This window comes from Ranitomeya variabilis, chromosome 1, assembly GCF_051348905.1.
Source record: "Ranitomeya variabilis isolate aRanVar5 chromosome 1, aRanVar5.hap1, whole genome shotgun sequence".
Lineage (NCBI taxonomy): Eukaryota > Metazoa > Chordata > Amphibia > Anura > Dendrobatidae > Ranitomeya > Ranitomeya variabilis.
This window is the reverse complement of record NC_135232.1, coordinates 34,832,015-34,850,274: the sequence shown is the minus strand read 5'-3', so window position 1 is coordinate 34,850,274 and position 18,260 is coordinate 34,832,015. Positions and strand designations below refer to the sequence as shown.

Here is an 18,260-nt window from a genome sequence, read left to right as displayed (position 1 = left end):
ACAGCTGGGGGGTATTATGAGACGCCATGTACCCCCTATAAGTACACAGACGTCCTCGGTGCAGGAGGTAGAGGAGCCCAGAAATATTTCATAGGGGAGATATCTCCGCCCTTACATTTAGTTGTGAGATCTGGGGTGGATGGAATGGCTGTTAGCTAGATACATGTCATGAATATACAGGAAATCTTAAGAAGTGGAAATTCTGGCAGCTGGCATCAGCTCATGTGCCCCAGGTCTACTGGAATCAGTGATGACCCCAATCGGTGGCATCTCCATTCTTCCTCTCCAGCAATGCCCAAAGGTCCCTCAGGTGTCTTCATCCCTGGTTTAAGCCTCCCTAGTGGTTCTCATGCCGGAGCTTTGTCTTAAAGGAGTATTCCTATCACATACAATTAAGGTGTACGCCAAATAATACGTATAGTAGGTGTCGGCCCCACTAATGGGACCTGCATCTATCTTGAACATGGGGCGCTGACACTTGCTATTCTCAATAGACAGTAGGTCCAAATTTTCATTAATTGGTAAGTGAACAAAACCATTTTTGCAATAGTCATGGGTGCCAATGAGGAGATACCATAAATGTACAACATTGGAATATCAGTTTGAAGGCCATCTGTCAGTAGGATCAACCCCCCCTAAGCCGTCTATATGGACATGTGGGACATAGGAAGCTGAATAAAATGATACCTTGATATTCGCGATCCGATGTCTTATTCCATAGAAATCCACGTTTTTCTTAATAAGGTGTTAAGATCTATGGGCGGGACATAGATCTCCCTGAGAATCTGCCTCCAGAGATTAATATATATTAAAGGGGGCATTACCAGAGTGAGACATCGGGAGATCAGACTGTCGGTCATTACCTGTCTCACACTGGTAACACCTTTCATTTATAAGCAGCTCTGGAGGCAGATTGTCGGGGAGATCTAGGTACTGCCCATAGATCTTAACAGCTCATTTACATATCAGAAAAAAGTGGATTTCTCTGGAAAACAAAAAACATCAGATATCAAGGTACAGTATCATTTATTCCGCTTCCTATGACCGAGCTTTGCCTCTTCAGAGAGGAAGAGGACAGAAACTCTAGCGCAGGGATGTCAGTCTCAAATACACAGAGGACCAAAATTAAAAAATTGGACAAAGTCGTGGGCCAGCCTTGATATTTAGTAAAAGAATGTCTACAATTCAGGAAGTTTTTCAAATATAATGATGAAACTTTTCACATGGAAACAAACTTAAAGGGGTTTGTCCCATGAACAAAGTACATTTTAATGAATAAATCTTATAAATAAAATAAGCAAATAATCACAAATGGGGCATACTGGAACAATGTAATGTTATGTAAGAACAGTAAAAAGCATATGGCCCAATAGAGTATTTTAAATATGTAATAAGGTATAAAAAAAACTTGAATTAATACATAATACAGATAATAAAATATAATGCCAACAAAAGTGACCCACAAACACAGTATGATACACCCACAGTAAATTCCGCCACAGTACCCGCTACACACACGGTATGATGACTCTACTGTGTCCCCTCAGCAAAGTATGGTGACCCATCACACTATGATGCCCAACCATAATCCCCACAGACCTCCGTACAGTATAATGGGCCCCACGTTGTCCTCCATACAGTATAATGGGCCCCACGTAGTCCTCCATACAGTATAATGGGCCCCACGTAGTCCGCCATGCAGTATAATGGGCCCCACGTAGTCCACCATACAGTATAATGGGCCCCACATAGTCCGCCATACAGTATAATGGGCCCCACATAGTCAGCCATACAGTATAATGGGCCCCACGTAGTCAGCCATACAGTATAATGGGCCCCACATAGTCAGCCATACAGTATAACGGGCCCCACATAGTCAGCCATACAGTATAATGGGCCCCACATAGTCCGCCATACAGTATAATGGGCCCCACGTAGTCCACTATACAGTATAATGGGCCCCATAGTCCACTATACAGTATAATGGGCCCCACATAGTCAGCCATACAGTATAATGGGCCCCACATATTCAGCCATACAGTATAATGGGCCCCACATAGTCAGCCATACAGTATAATGGGTCCCACAGTCAGCCATACAGTATAATGGGCCCCACAGTCAGCCATACAGTATAATGGGCCCCACAGTCAGCCATACAGTATAATGGGCCCCACAAAGTCCGCCATACAGTATAATGGGCCCCACATAGTCAGCCATACAGTATAATGGGCCCCACATAGTCAGCCATACAGTATAATGGGCCCCACATAGTCAGCCATGCAGTATAATGGGCCCCACATAATCAGCCATACAGTATAATGGGCCCCACATAGTCAGCCATACAGTATAATAGGCACCACGTAGACCGCCATACAGTATAATGGGCCCCACAGTCCGCCATACGGTATAATGGGCCCCATATAGTCCTCCATATGGTATAATGGGCCCCACATAGTCCTCCATACAGTATAATTGCCTCCATAGTCCTCCATACAGTATAATGACCCCCATATAGTTCTCCATACAGTATAATGGCCCCCGCATAGTCCTCCATACAGTATAATGGCCTCCGCATAGTCCTCCATACAGTATAATGGCCTCCGCATAGTCCTCCATACAGTATAATGGCCCCCACATAGTCCTCCATACAGTATAATGGCCCCCACATAGTCCTCCATACAGTATAATGGCCCCCACATAGTCCTCCATACAGTATAATGGCCCCCACATAGTCCTCCATACAGTATAATGGCCCCCACATAGTCCTCCATACAGTATAATGGCCCCCACATAGTCCTCCATACAGTATAATGGCCCCCACATAGTCCTCCATACAGTATAATGGCCCCCATATAGTCCTCCATACAGTATAATGGCCCCCACATAGTCCTCCATATAGTATAATGGCCCACACATAATCCCTGGTGTTGTGCACCAAATATAATCACCTTGAAGGCCAGGTTTAGCCCGAGGGCCAGAGTTTGACATGTGTGCTCTAGCGCCACCAATCCTTAAAGTCAATATCAATTCTTTATTGAGACTAATCACATGATAAGAAATTAAACAATTTGAAAGCACTCTGAAAATGGAGTGTCTGCAAATGGAGTGTCCACTATGGTGTTTATCCTAAATCATGTGGCAAGGCTCATTAAAGGGTTTATATTGGCCTTTAAGACTGCTATTTTCAATCGGTGGCACTGGAAACCCTACTTACTGCCTCTCTAAAGAGGATATTATAGAAATTCCCAGAGGAGCATTGCATGGCCTATAAGTCTCCTTACACCAGCAGAAAACGTTCACCCTTGGCCCCTCTTAAAGGTTATAACTGGGAAAACTAGAAAGTTGAGTGAAAATTCCTTAACGCAAGAGTTGTAACTCAGACATAATTAACGTCGGATGTATTTTTACAACTTCATTGAAAAGTTTGACGCATTTCTTATTTTTAAAACGTTGGAGAAAAATTGTCATTTTGACGGTGACGTTACCAAGAATAAGTTTCGCTGCTTCTTATTAATGGTCGCCTTTCATGTGGGGCGAGAAGGAATTCAGGACTTTGTCGTTTTCTTGGGAAAATTGAAAGGAAACTTAAAGTAAAACTGTTTGTTATTAATACGTCCATGGGAAAGCAAATTAAAATGGGGAGGGGGGGAGAGAAATGTCCTAAATCCTTTCTCTATTGTGTCCAGGATGCAATGTGTTTGTTTAGAAAGCATCCATGTGTGAACGGAGGCAGAAGACAGTTCTCTCCCAGATGCTGCGAATAAATGGTCTTGGATGAAGATCTGTCAGCGAAGGAAATTATATCGTCACGTGAAACTGCAAACAAACTTTTCACAGCGGCTCCTTCATCTGGAGAAAATGCAGATGAGATGCAAATCTGAGCAATATCGGAAATGCATCCTGACCCGGCTCGCCCTGCGCTCGTTCTGCATCTTAAAGGCGAGACCCTTATGAATGCCGCAATCGCGTGCTCCTCGAGATGGAGTCTCCGCAACGGTATTGTTCCTGTTCCACAGAGGGTCCTCCAGGATCATCAATGTTCCACCATGTTGACCTGCATCTGCAGGAGGGGCCTTAAACAAGTCAGTGCAGCTTATTGAGGCAGTCTACTGTATGGCATCTACAACTTCCCGTGACTACTTTGCATCCCGCTGCCAAGAGGGAGTGGTCCAGATGTGGGAGTGCAAATATTCTAATTAGGAAACCAGAAAATTATGGCAATGTATGACACCAAAGGAGGTGAGATGTTAGATGCAGTTCCAAACACCAATTTCACCCTGGGAGATGTAAAAGTAATGTTTCTTCAGAATCAATACTTTGATTCTTCTTAATCAATACCCTGTCACTTCCATACCGCTGCGACAGGTTTTGGAACTAGTGGTTGGCTGTGACTGCTGCACAGCGGGGAGAAGCAGAGTTGGTGCACCAGGTAAGTCCTGGAAAACCACAACAATAAATGAATAATGAAAAAGGTCCATAATATCGGTGGAGAATTGTGGAAAAATTGTTAAAAAATAAAAGGTAGCAAAAATAGTTTGTAACTTTTTAAGCTTTTATGTGAAGACGGACATCTACAGGGCGATAAATAATCATATTTTATGCCAGAAATTGGCAAACAATGGAGTGTAAGTTTACATCCCCCCTCCCACAGCCAGACCCACAATTATTAGAAGCAGGTTTTACTACATAATGTTAGGCAGCATAAAGTAGAGGCAGAGACCCCAATTCCAGTGATGTGTCACTTACTGGGCTTTTTAGAAAATCACTGTTTTACCAGCAGGAGATTATCACTAGAGAACTAGTCAACTTTGAACTCCGTTTGTCCTTTCTTGTTTCCAACAGTATCCGTCTTTTTAGCCAGGTATAACAACACAAAGAGCCAGGCTTAAAAAAATAATTCCCTCACCTGTGTGACAGCATGGGAAACCCTGTCTTTGACCAGCGGTAACCTTACTGAAGTTACCGCTGGTCACAGCAGCTGAGTATCGTGGTTCCCACGCTATCACACAGATAATAGCCTGTGATCCAGCGGCTGTAAGCCAGCCGGTGAAAAGGTTACTGCCGGTCAGGTGTCAGCTGATGAGTACTACTCTCATCATCGTACGCTTGGTCTCACTGATAGCACCGAGAGCAGGGGATGCTGATGAGAGTATTCACCACCCGGCGCCTGTGCATAGTGAGAAAGATGTCAGTGAGATATATTATTAGTGCATGTGTGGTTTACTGTAAAATAAAGAAATGAAAGCAAAAAATGCCATGGGGTCCCCCTTATTTTTAATACCCAGCTGAGAGAAAGCAGACAGTTGGTGGCTGGTGTTATTATGCTGGGAAGAGGCCAATATCCATGGATCTTCCCAGCCTATTAATAACAGCTCACTGCATAGTCTTTACTGGTTATTAAAAAGGGGGTAATCCCCCCCAAAATGATGTGGAGTCACCCCTTTTTTTTAATAAACAGCAAAGGCTAAGCAGACAGCTCTGGGCTGACGTTAATAGGCTGGCAAGTTGTCATGGATATTGGCCCCCTCCCAGACTATTAACACCAGCCCTCAGCCACCTCAGAAATGGAGCATCCATTAGATGTGCCAATTCTGGAGCTTAGCCTCGACTCTGGTGTTGGGATTGAGGTCAGCAGTGTAATGTCCGGGGTTAGTAATGGAGAGGCGTTTATCAGACACCCCCATTACGAACCCCGCAGTGAAAAGTAATAAACACAGCAGAGAAAAGTCCATTAATTATACAACACACTCCCTGGCGTTCTTTTTACCCATTTATGACCTTCAGGGCTCATACTCATCTGCGTGAAAAAAACAGACAAGTACAATCCAATAATAAAAAAAAAATCGGATTGCACGGTGACTTGATATTCTACGATTCCCTGCTCATCTGGGAATTTGTTCTCAGCTCAGACGGGACTGAGGAAAATATTGCAGCATGCTGCGATCGGCTGTGTGTATCGGACAGTTGTCAGGTACAGACCCCGAACTTTACAGTTCGGGTTCGCCCATCCCTAGTCAATGCTAACATAGAACATCAGGGTTGAGATATATACAAGTCTCGTCAATCCAGTATCCTACAATGCTGCCCCTATAATAAAAAACAGCCCCTATATATTCCAGGATCAATACACTTTATTTAGTAATCAAGAATGTTTTCATTCACTGACAGTAAGCAGAGATCTTGAAAACCGTGATTTTCTTTTTTTCACATTTGTATACCCCGGCTTATGAGCCCCGAATTCCGAGGCCAAGTTTTGATTTCTCGGTCTTGTTTTGATGAAAAGGTCTGAAGTGGCTGCGCGGTGTCAGTCCAGGCTTCCTGCCCAACTAGTTAACACCCAGATCAGACAGATTGTGGAATGTCCTGCCTGACATCCAGGATACTGCTCAGATCGGGAAAAACAGACATTAGATCCTCAGTCCTTGCAATCCCAAAAATGAAGAAACGAGGTTATACCAGCCTTATTATCATTCACTTACGAAGAATTAAATGCAATTTTATCATTTACTTATATGGGGGAATTAGATCCAGCAGGAAAGCAGTGAGAACACTGGAGCAATTTTCAACTTTTGGCTCCAAAGTTGGTGCAAAACAACGACTCCTGTTCTGATGGGGAGATTGTACCTGGTTGACCAGTGCTTTTTGAGCTCCTCTCAGCTGATTTATGACCACATCAAAGCTCAGCTCAACTTTGATGTGATCTGTGATCATTAAGGATAACCACAGATAAAAGAAGTTATAAACTCTACAGCAGAATGAGCTCACCGGCGAACTCTCAGTTCACTCATTCTGCAGCCAGCATTGTGCAGGGAAACAAAGAGCTTGTAAATGGCAAATTTTTATCGAAACCCAATTGCAAATTGTATTCTTAGTCCAAAATACGGGCATTTATATAAAACAAGAACTGGTCTTTTGATGGTTTCCATAATCAGTGCTTGATTTGGTCGCAGATTCCATTCTCGGAATTCATGGCTTGTGCGAAATTTATCATTATTTTAGATGTTTATGCGCCCTGCTCTGAGTGGAATGGATGCAGGAAAGGTTTGTGCAGCAATGATACAGCCAAGGAACGATTCACCTCTGATACATCTGCATTTCTGCATACCATTCGTGGTCAGTGGTCATCAACAAGGAGCTTCTTGTTCATATGAAAACTACAAATCCCAACATTCTCTGACGTAGCATCATAGCGGCTGTGGGTGTAATTGCTGCAGTTATGAGATTTCCTTCTAAAAAGTGACCGTTCTGAAGATAATGTAAAAAAAATTAAGACGTACCTCTGGATTTAATGCTCCGTCATAGCCTTCCCTTCCCTCTGGGATTCCTTTCGGTCAATGCTCCAGGTTAATCCATGATAAAGACGGGTTAGAAATCTCATGAAGCTTCTCATTAGCCTAATCACCTGCTGGCATTCATAGTGAGCGAGGAACGCGCGTCGCAGCGGGGAGGGGGTCTCCGTACCTTGCTGTGTCCATAGACTTCTGGGACAGCACTAAGCACTGATTTCCAAAACAGCTGCACTAAATGACTGGAGGAAAGCGGACCTGGCGCCCGGCCCGAGCGTACCAGAGCTACAACAATCGCCATACTTCTGGACGGCCAAAATCTCTAATCATGTATCGTATCACAAATCACACAGGTATCGCCATTACACAACTCACCTCTCCGCAGAGTTTGTGGGGGCTTATATTCTGCTGCAAGAGAAAAGACCAAAGTGTGCAAACAATATAAACCTCAAATGGTTATAAGACATTAAATAAACCTGCGAGTTAAGAAAAAAAATCATCTTTTACGGTCGGTGAGAGTTGTAGAAGTTAAAAGCTATGTAGCCCTTCAAACAGATTTTTTTTTTTAAATTGTTCATTTGATGCCTAAATAAAACTTTCTAAACAGTCTTCATTACAAAGTTCCACCGTTTTGCTGCTGCACAGTGTCTGCAAGTCCTTTAGCTCAATGTTCTGCATTGAGGTTACAAATCTGTTAGAGCTCCAGATCCTGGTTCTGCCCTCTCCTCCCTTCTCTCAGTGTTAGATATAGCAGAAGAGACCTGGATAGGGTTATGCTTGTACACAGATCAGCAGTGGAGAGGAAGAAAACTACCAAAAGTCTCAGAGAGCTGAGAAAACAAGTTATAAACAAAGAGGAAAGCACATACCGTAAGTGCCAAATAGAAGGTGTGATGATATAAGAGCCAAGGAAGACAGCAACACCATGGACTGACACAGACCTCACATGCGGCCTATATAACAGAGAGACAAACACACTTCACATCCAGTCTATATTAGTGGGAGAGACACATATATCTCATATCCATCCTTTATTACTGGGAGACACACAGACCTCACATCCAGCCTATATTACTGGGAGAGACACACAGAGCTCACATCCATCCTTTATTACAGGGAGACACACAGAGCTCACATCCAGCCTATATTACTGGGAGACACACCAACCTCACATGCAGCCTATATTACTGGGAGAGACACAGAGCTCACATCCAGTCTATATTACTGGAAGACACACAGACCTCACATCCAGCCTATATTACTGGGAGAGACACAGAGCTCACATCCAGCCTATATTACTAGGAGAGACACACAGACCTCACATGCAGCCTATATTACTGGGAGAGACACAGAGCTCACATCCAGCCTATATTACTGGGAGAGACACACAGACCTCACATCCAGCCTATATTACTTGGAGAGACACACAGAGCTCACATCCATCCTTTATTACTGGGAGAGACACACAGAGCTCACATCCAGCCTATATTACTGGGAGACACACCAACCTCACATGCAGCCTATATTACTGGGAGAGACACAGAGCTCACATCCAGCCTATATTACTGGAAGACACACAGACCTCACATCCAGCCTATATTACTGGGAGAGACACACAGAGCTCACATCCAGCCTATATTACTGGGAGACACACCAACCTCACATGCAGCCTATATTACTGGGAGAGACACAGACCTCACATGCAGCCTATATTACTGGAAGACACACAGACCTCACATGCAGCCTATATTACTGGGAGAGACACAGAGCTCACATCCAGCCTATATTACTGGGAGAGACACACAGACCTCACATCCAGCCTATATTACTGGGAGAGACACACAGAGCTCACATCCATCCTTTATTACTGGGAGAGACACACAGAGCTCACATCCAGCCTATATTACTGGGAGACACACCAACCTCACATGCAGCCTATATTACTGGGAGAGACACAGAGCTCACATCCAGTCTATATTACTGGAAGACACACAGACCTCACATCCAGCCTATATTACTGGGAGAGACACACAGAGCTCACATCCATCCTTTATTACTGGGAGAGACACACAGAGCTCACATCCAGCCTATATTACTGGGAGACACACCAACCTCACATGCAGCCTATATTACTGGGAGAGACACAGAGCTCACATCCAGTCTATATTACTGGAAGACACACAGACCTCACATGCAGCCTATATTACTGGGAGAGACACAGAGCTCACATCCAGCCTATATTACTGGGAGAGACACACAGACCTCACATCCAGCCTATATTACTGGGAGAGACACGCAGAGCTCACATCCATCCTTTATTACTGGGAGAGACACACAGAGCTCACATCCAGCCTATATTACTGGGAGACACACCAACCTCACATGCAGCCTATATTACTGGGAGAGACACAGAGCTCACATCCAGTCTATATTACTGGAAGACACACAGACCTCACATCCAGCCTATATTACTGGGAGAGACACACAGAGCTCACATCCATCCTTTATTACTGGGAGAGACACACAGAGCTCACATCCAGCCTACATTACTGGGAGACACACCAACCTCACATGCAGCCTATATTACTGGGAGAGACACAGAGCTCACATCCAGCCTATATTACTGGGAGAGACACAGAGCTCACATCCAGCCTATATTACTGGGAGAGACACACAGAGCTCACATCCAGCCTATATTACTGGGAGAGACACACAGAGCTCACATCCAGCTTATATTACTTGGAGAGACACAGACCTCACATCCAGTCTATATTACTGGGAGACACACCAACCTCACATGCAGCCTATATTACTGGGAGAGACACAGAGCTCACATCCAGCCTATATTACTAGGAGAGACACACAGACCTCACATCCAGCCTATATTACTGGGAGAGACACACAGAGCTCACATCCATCCTTTATTACAGGGAGACACACAGAGCTCACATCCAGCCTATATTACTGGGAGACACACCAACCTCACATGCAGCCTATATTACTGGGAGAGACACAGAGCTCACATCCAGTCTATATTACTGGAAGACACACAGAGCTCACATCCAGCCTATATTACTGGGAGAGACACAGAGCTCACATCCAGCCTATATTACTGGGAGAGACACACAGAGCTCACATCCAGTCTATATTACTGGGAGAGACACAGACCTCACATCCAGTCTATATTACTGGAAGAGACACACAGAACTCACATCCAGCCTATATTACTGGGAGAGACACACAGAGCTCACATCCAGCCTATATTACTGGGAGAGACACACAGACCTCACATCCAGGCTATATTACTGGGAGAGACACACATACCTCACATCCAGCCTATATAACTGGGAGAGACACACAGAGCTCAGATCCAGCCTATATTACTGGGAGAGACACACATACCTCACATCCAGCCTATATTACTGGAAGACACACAGACCTCACATCCAGCCTATATTACTGGGAGAGACACACAGAACTCACATCCAGCCTATATTATTGGGAGAGACACAGACCTCACATCCAGCCTATATTACTGGGAGAGACACACAGACCTCACATCCAGCCTATATTACTGGGAGAGACACAAACCTCACATCCAGGCTATATTACTGTGAGAGACACATATATCTGACATCCAGCCTATATTACTGGGAGAGACACACAGACCTCACATCCAGCCTATATTACTGGGAGAGACACATATAGCTCACATCCAGCCTATATTACTGGGAGAGACACAGACCTCACATCCAGCCTATATTACTGGGAGAGACACATATATCTGACATCCAGCCTATATTACTGGGAGAGACACACAGACCTCACATCCAGGCTATATTACTGGGAGAGACACACATACCTCACATCCAGCCTATATAACTGGGAGAGACACACAGAGCTCAGATCCAGCCTATATTACTGGGAGAGACACACATACCTCACATCCAGCCTATATTACTGGAAGACACACAGACCTCACATCCAGCCTATATTACTGGGAGAGACACACAGAACTCACATCCAGCCTATATTACTGGGAGAGACACAGACCTCACATCCAGCCTATATTACTGGGAGAGACACACAGACCTCACATCCAGCCTATATTACTGGGAGAGACACAAACCTCACATCCAGGCTATATTACTGTGAGAGACACATATATCTGACATCCAGCCTATATTACTGGGAGAGACACACAGACCTCACATCCAGCCTATATTACTGGGAGAGACACACAGATCTCACATCCAGCCTATATTACTGGGAGAGACACATGTAGCTCACATCCAGCCTATATTACTGGGAGAGACACATATATGACATCCAGCCTATATTACTGGGAGAGACACACAGACCTCACATCCAGCCTATATTACTGGGAGAGACACACAGACCTCACATCCAGCCTATATAACTGGGAGAGACACATATAGCTCACATCCAGCCTATATTACGGGGAGAGACACACATAACTCACATCCAGCCTATATTACTGGGAGAGACACACAGACCTCACATCCAGGCTATATTACTGGGAGAGACACTCATACCTCACATCTGGCCTATATTACTGGGAGAGACACACAGATCTCACATCCAGCCTATATTACTGGGAGAGACACACAGAGCTCACATCCAGCCTGTATTACTGGGACAGACACAGAGCTCACATCCAGCCTATATTACTGGGAGAGACACACAGACCTCACATCCAGCCTGTATTACTGAGAGAGACACACAGACCTCACATCCAGCCTACATTACTGGGAGAGACACATATATCTCACATCCAGCCTATATTACTGGGAGAGACACACAGTCCTCACATCCAGCCTATATTACTGGAAGAGACACACAGAGCTCCCATCCAGCCTGTATTACTGCAAGACACACAGACCTCACATCCAGCCTATATTACTGGGAGGGACACACAGAACTCACATCCAGCCTGTATTACTGGAAGACACACAGACCTCACATCCAGCCTATATTACTGGAAGATACACAGACCTCACATCCAGCCTATATTACTGGGAGAGACACACAGAACTCACATCCAGCCTATATTACTGGGAGAGACACAAAGACCTCACATTCGGCCTATATTACTGGGAGAGACACATATATCTGACATCCAGCCTATATTACTGGGAGAGACACACAGACCTCACATCCAGCCTATATTACTGGGAGAGACACATATAGCTCACATCCAGCCTATATTACTGGGAGAGACACAGACCTCACATCCAGCCTATATTACTGGGAGAGACACATATATCTGACATCCAGCCTATATTACTGGGAGACACACAGACCTCACATCCAGCCTATATTACTGGGAGAGACACACAGACCTCACATCCAGCCTATATTACTAGGAGAGACACACAGACCTCACATCCAGCCTATATTACCGTGAGAGACACACCAACCTCACATCCAGCCTATATTACTGGTAGACACACAGACCTCACATCCAGCCTATATTACTGGGAGAGACACACATAACTCAGATCCAGCCTATATTGCTGGGAGAGACACACAGACCTCACATCCAGCCTATATTACTGGGAGAGACACACAGACCTCACAACCAGCCTATATTACTAGGAGAGACACAACAACCTCACATCCAGCCTATATTACTGAGAGAGACACAGACCTCATATCCAGCCTATATTACTGGAGAGACACACAGACCTCATGTTCAGTCTATATTAGAGTATATTCACACATCCATGTAAATGTCGGTGTGCTGCACAATTTTGTATTGAACAGCCCATAAAACCACTGAGTAGGCACTATCCTAATCCTCAACATCAGATCAAACTAGGACATGCTCCGAGTTTCACTGATCTCATTCTCAGATCCGTCATTTTTATGGAGGTATGAAAAGATCTGCAAGACTCTATGGGTCAGAGTGCTGTGCAATAAAATATCAGACAGTTCACAGAGATTACACACAGATGTGTTAATGCACCCTTAATTGGAGGGACACACACTCCTCATATGCAGCCTATATTACTGAGAGAGCCACACAAAACTCATATCCAGCCTACATAACTGGAGAAACACACAGACCTCACAACAGAAGCCTGCTTTCCAATCTACAGGCACTTTGGAAAAGTTCAGAATTTATCTCCGATACCAAAATACCTATATAGTGTGAGAAAGGAAAAACAAAGAAGAGAAAAGGGGATAGGAGGGGGATGCAGCTGCAGTGTCTCAACCTTGATGTCTGTGAGAAAAGTGCTATGAAAAAATGGGGAAAACAGAGGGCGACACCTGATTGGCCTATAGCACCATGACATCAGGAAAGTCGAACCAATCAGGAAACAGAAACTAAGCAATTACACAATCACAGAGGAGGGAAAGAAAATAATAATAATAATAATTTTTATTTATATAGCGCCAACATATTCCGCAGCGCTTTACAACTTATAGAGGGGACTTGTACAGATAATAGACATTACAGCATAACAGAAATCACAGTTCAAAACAGATACCAGGAGGAATGAGGGCCCTGCTCGCAAGCTTACAAACTATGAGGAAAAGGGGAGACACGAGAGGTGGATGGTAACAATTGCTTTAGTTATTTGGACCAGCCATAGTGTAAGGCTCGGGTGTTCATGTAAATCTGCATGAACCAGTTAACAGCCTAAGTATGTAGCAGTACAGACACAGAGGGCTATTAACTGCATAAAGTGTATGAGAACATGATGCGAGGAACCTGATTATGGTCTTTTTTTTTAATTAGGCCACACAGGGATAGTTAGGTTAATGCATTGAGGCGGTAGGCCAGTCTGAACAAATGCGCTTTTAGGGCACGCTTAAAACTGTGGGGATTGGGGATTAATCGTATTAACCTGGGTAGTGCATTCCAAAGAATCGGCGCAGCACATGTAAAGTCTTGGAGATGGGAGTGGGAGGTTCTGATTATTGAGGATGCTAACCTGAGGTCATTAGTGGAGCGGAGGGCACAGGTAGGGTGGTAGACTGAGACCAGAGAGGAGATGTAGGGTGGTGCTGAGCCATGGAGTGCTTTGTGGATGAGGGTAGTAGTTTTGTACTGGATTCTGGAGTGGATGGGTAGCCAGTGTAATGACTGGCACAAGGTAGAGGCATCGGTGTAACGGTTGGTGAGGAATATGACCCTGGCAGCAGTATTCAGGACAGATTGGAACGGGGAGAGTTTGGAAAGAGGGAGGCCGATTAGTAGAGAGTTACAATAGTCCAGACGAGAATGAATAAGTGAGAGTTTTTGCAGAGTCGAAAGTAAGAAAAGGGCGAATTCTAGAAATGTTTTTGAGATGCAGATAAGAAGAGCGAGCCAGTGATCGGATGTGGGGGGTGAATGAAAGCTCGGAATCAAGGATGACCCCAAGGCAGCGGGCATGTTGCTTTGGAGTAATGATGGAACGGCACACGGAGATGGCAATGTCAGGCAAAGGTAGGTTAGTAGAGGGAGAGAACACAAGAAGTTCAGTTTTGACAGGTTCAGTTTCAGATAGAGGGAGGACATGATGTTAAGGCCCCGTCTCACTTAGCGACGCTAAAGCGATCCCGACAACGATACGACCTGTCAGGGATCGTTGCTGCGTCGCTATGTGGTCGCTGGTGAGATGGCAAACAGTGAGATCTTACTAACGATCGCAGCTGCGATCTCACTGTTTGACATCTCACCAGCGACCTGTAGCGACCTGTACAACGATCTCACATGGGAGCTATTATGACGATTCAGTGTCTGAGTCGTCAACGAGGTCGTTAGTAAGGTGTCAAAAACAGCGATGTGTGCAACCCAGCGGGTCCTCAATGATCAAAAAAAGGTCCAGGCCATTCCGACAGGACCAGCGATCTCTGTCATGAATCCCCAATGGCTAGGGATAGCACAGGACAAGCAAAGTACAAATAAATAACGGACGAGCTCTAGGGTGATGGAACCTGGGCTGACCGCTGCCCTACGCCTGACAAACGCAACTAGAGATAGCCAGGGAGCGTGCCTACGTTGGTTCTAGACGCCACGCACCAGCCTAAGAGCTAACTAGTACTGCAGAGAAAATAAGACCTCACTTGCCTCCAGAGGAATGAACCCCAAAAGATATAGTTGCCCCCTCACATGTATTGACGGTGAAATGAGAGGAAGGCACACACATAGAGATGATATATATAGCTTTAGCAAATTGAGGCCCGCTGTAAACTAGAAAGCAGAAAGATACAAAAGGGGACTGAGCGGTCAGCAAAAAACCCTAATCAAAAATACCATCCTGAGATTACAAGAACCCATGTGCCAACTCATGGCACATGGGGAGAACCTCAGTCCACTAGAGCTACCAGCTAGCATAGAGACATAATAAGCAAGCTGGACAAAAAACCAAACAACTGAAAATCAGCACTTAGCTTATCCTGAAAGATCTGGGAGCAGGTAGGCAGGAACCAAACAGAGCACATCTGAATACATTGATAGCCGGCAAGGGAATGACAGAAAGGCCAGGTAAAATAGGAAACACCCAGCCTCTGATGGACAGGTGGAAACCAAAGGCCGCAACCCACCAAAGTCACCCAGTACCAGCAGCAACCACCAGAGGGAGCCCACAAACAGAATCCACAACAGTACCCCCCCCTTGAGGAGGGGTCACCGAACCCTCACGAGAACCCCCAGGGCGATCAGGGTGAGCTCTATGGAAGGCGCGGACCAAATCAGTCGCATGAACATCGGAGGCGACCACCCAGGAATTATCCTCCTGACCATAACCCTTCCACTTAACCAAATACTGGAGTTTGCGTCTGGAAACACGAGAATCCAAGATCTTCTCAACAACATACTCCAATTCTCCCTCCACCAGCACCGGAGCAGGAGGCTCAACCGAAGGAACAACGGGTACCTCATACCTCCGCAACAACGACCGATGGAACACATTATGAATAGCAAACGATGCTGGGAGATCCAAACGAAAAGATACAGGGTTAAGAATCTCCGAGATCCTATAAGGACCGATGAACCGAGGCTTGAACTTAGGAGAAGAGACCTTCATAGGGACAAAACGAGAAGACAACCACACCAAATCCCCAACAAGAAGTCGGGGACCCACGCGGTGACGGCGATTAGCAAACTGCTGAGTCTTCTCCTGAGATAACTTCAAATTGTCCACCACCTGATTCCAAATCTGATGTAGCCTGTCCACCACCACGTCCACTCCAGGACAATCCGAAGACTCCACCTGACCAGAGGAAAAACGAGGATGAAACCCCGAATTACAAAAAAAAGGAGAGACCAACGTGGCAGAACTAGCCCGATTATTAAGAGCAAATTCGGCCAGTGGCAAAAAAGCAACCCAGTCATCTTGATCAGCAGAAACAAAACACCTCAAATAAGTTTCCAAGGTCTGATTAGTTCGCTCCGTCTGGCCATTCGTCTGAGGATGGAATGCAGACGAAAAAGACAAATCAATGCCCATCTTGGCACAAAACGTCCGCCAAAATCTAGACACAAACTGGGATCCCCTGTCAGAAACGATATTCTCCAGAATCCCATGCAAACGAACCACGTTCTGAAAAAATAAAGGGACCAACTCAGAGGAGGAGGGCAACTTAGGCAAGGGCACCAAATGAACCATCTTAGAAAAGCGGTCACACACAACCCAGATAACGGACATTTTCTGTGAAACCGGGAGATCAGAAATAAAATCCATGGAAATGTGCGTCCAAGGCCTCTTCGGGATGGGCAAGGATAACAACAACCCACTGGCCCGAGAACAGCAAGGCTTAGCTCGAGCACACACTTCACAAGACTGCACAAAGGTACGCACATCCCTAGACAAGGAAGGCCACCAAAAAGACCTGGCCACCAAGTCTCTAGTACCAAATATTCCAGGATGACCAGCCAACACAGAAGAATGGACCTCGGAGATGACTCTACTGGTCCACTCATCCGGGACAAACAGTCTTTCTGGTGGACAACGATCCGGTTTATCCACCTGAAACTCCTGCAATGCACGTCGCAAGTCTGGGGATACGGCGGACAATATTACCCCATCCCTAAGGATACCAGTAGGCCCAGAGTCTCCAGGAGAGTCAGGCACAAAACTCCTGGAAAGAGCATCTGCCTTTACATTCTTTGAACCTGGCAGGTATGAAACCATGAAATTGAAACGAGAAAAAAACAACGACCAACGAGCCTGTCTAGGATTCAAACGCCTGGCAGACTCAAGGTAAATGAGATTCTTGTGATCAGTCAAGACCACCACACGATGTTTAGCACCCTCAAGCCAATGACGCCACTCCTCAAATGCCCACTTCATGGCCAAAAGCTCCCGATTACCCACATCATAATTGCGCTCGGCGGGCGAGAATTTTCTAGAGAAGAATGCACATGGCTTCATCACCGAGCCATTAGAAATTCTCTGCGACAAAACCGCCCCCGCTCCAATCTCGGAAGCATCAACCTCAACCTGAAAAGGAAGTGAAACATCTGGTTGACACAACACAGGAGCAGAAGAAAACCGGCGCTTAAGTTCCTGAAAGGCCTCCACAGCCGCAGGAGACCAATCAGCAACATCAGCACCCTTTTTAGTCAAATCAGTCAAAGGTTTAACAATACTGGAAAAATTAGCAATGAACCGACGATAAAAATTAGCAAACCCCAAGAACTTCTGAAGGCTCTTAACAGATGTAGGTTGTGTCCAGTCACAAATAGCCTGAACCTTGACGGGATCCATCTCAATAGTAGAAGGAGAAAAAATGTACCCCAAAAAAGAAATCTTCTGGACTCCGAAGAGACACTTTGAGCCCTTCACAAACAGAGAATTGGCCCGCAGAACCTGAAACACCTTCCTGACCTGTAGAACATGAGACTCCCAGTCATCAGAAAACACCAAAATATCATCCAAATACACAATCATAAACTTATCCAGATATTCACGGAAAATATTGTGCATAAAGGACTGAAAGACTGACGGAGCATTGGAG

The 18,260-nt window shown here is 45.3% G+C and overlaps 1 protein-coding gene across 5 annotated transcripts in view; it reads right to left on the bottom strand.

The window, feature by feature from the left end:
* PDZD2 (PDZ domain containing 2) overlaps positions 1-18,260 on the bottom strand; it is a 205,404-nt gene that overhangs the window by 153,748 nt on the left and 33,396 nt on the right. The window contains exon 1 of one of the 5 annotated variants that reach the window (XM_077282198.1): positions 7,278-7,417. The exons of the other annotated variants lie outside the window; for them this stretch is intronic. The gene's annotated coding sequence lies outside the window, so the exon portion shown is untranslated. Of the gene's footprint in view, positions 1-7,277; positions 7,418-18,260 lie in introns of those variants that run through there. 5 annotated transcript variants of the gene reach the window in all.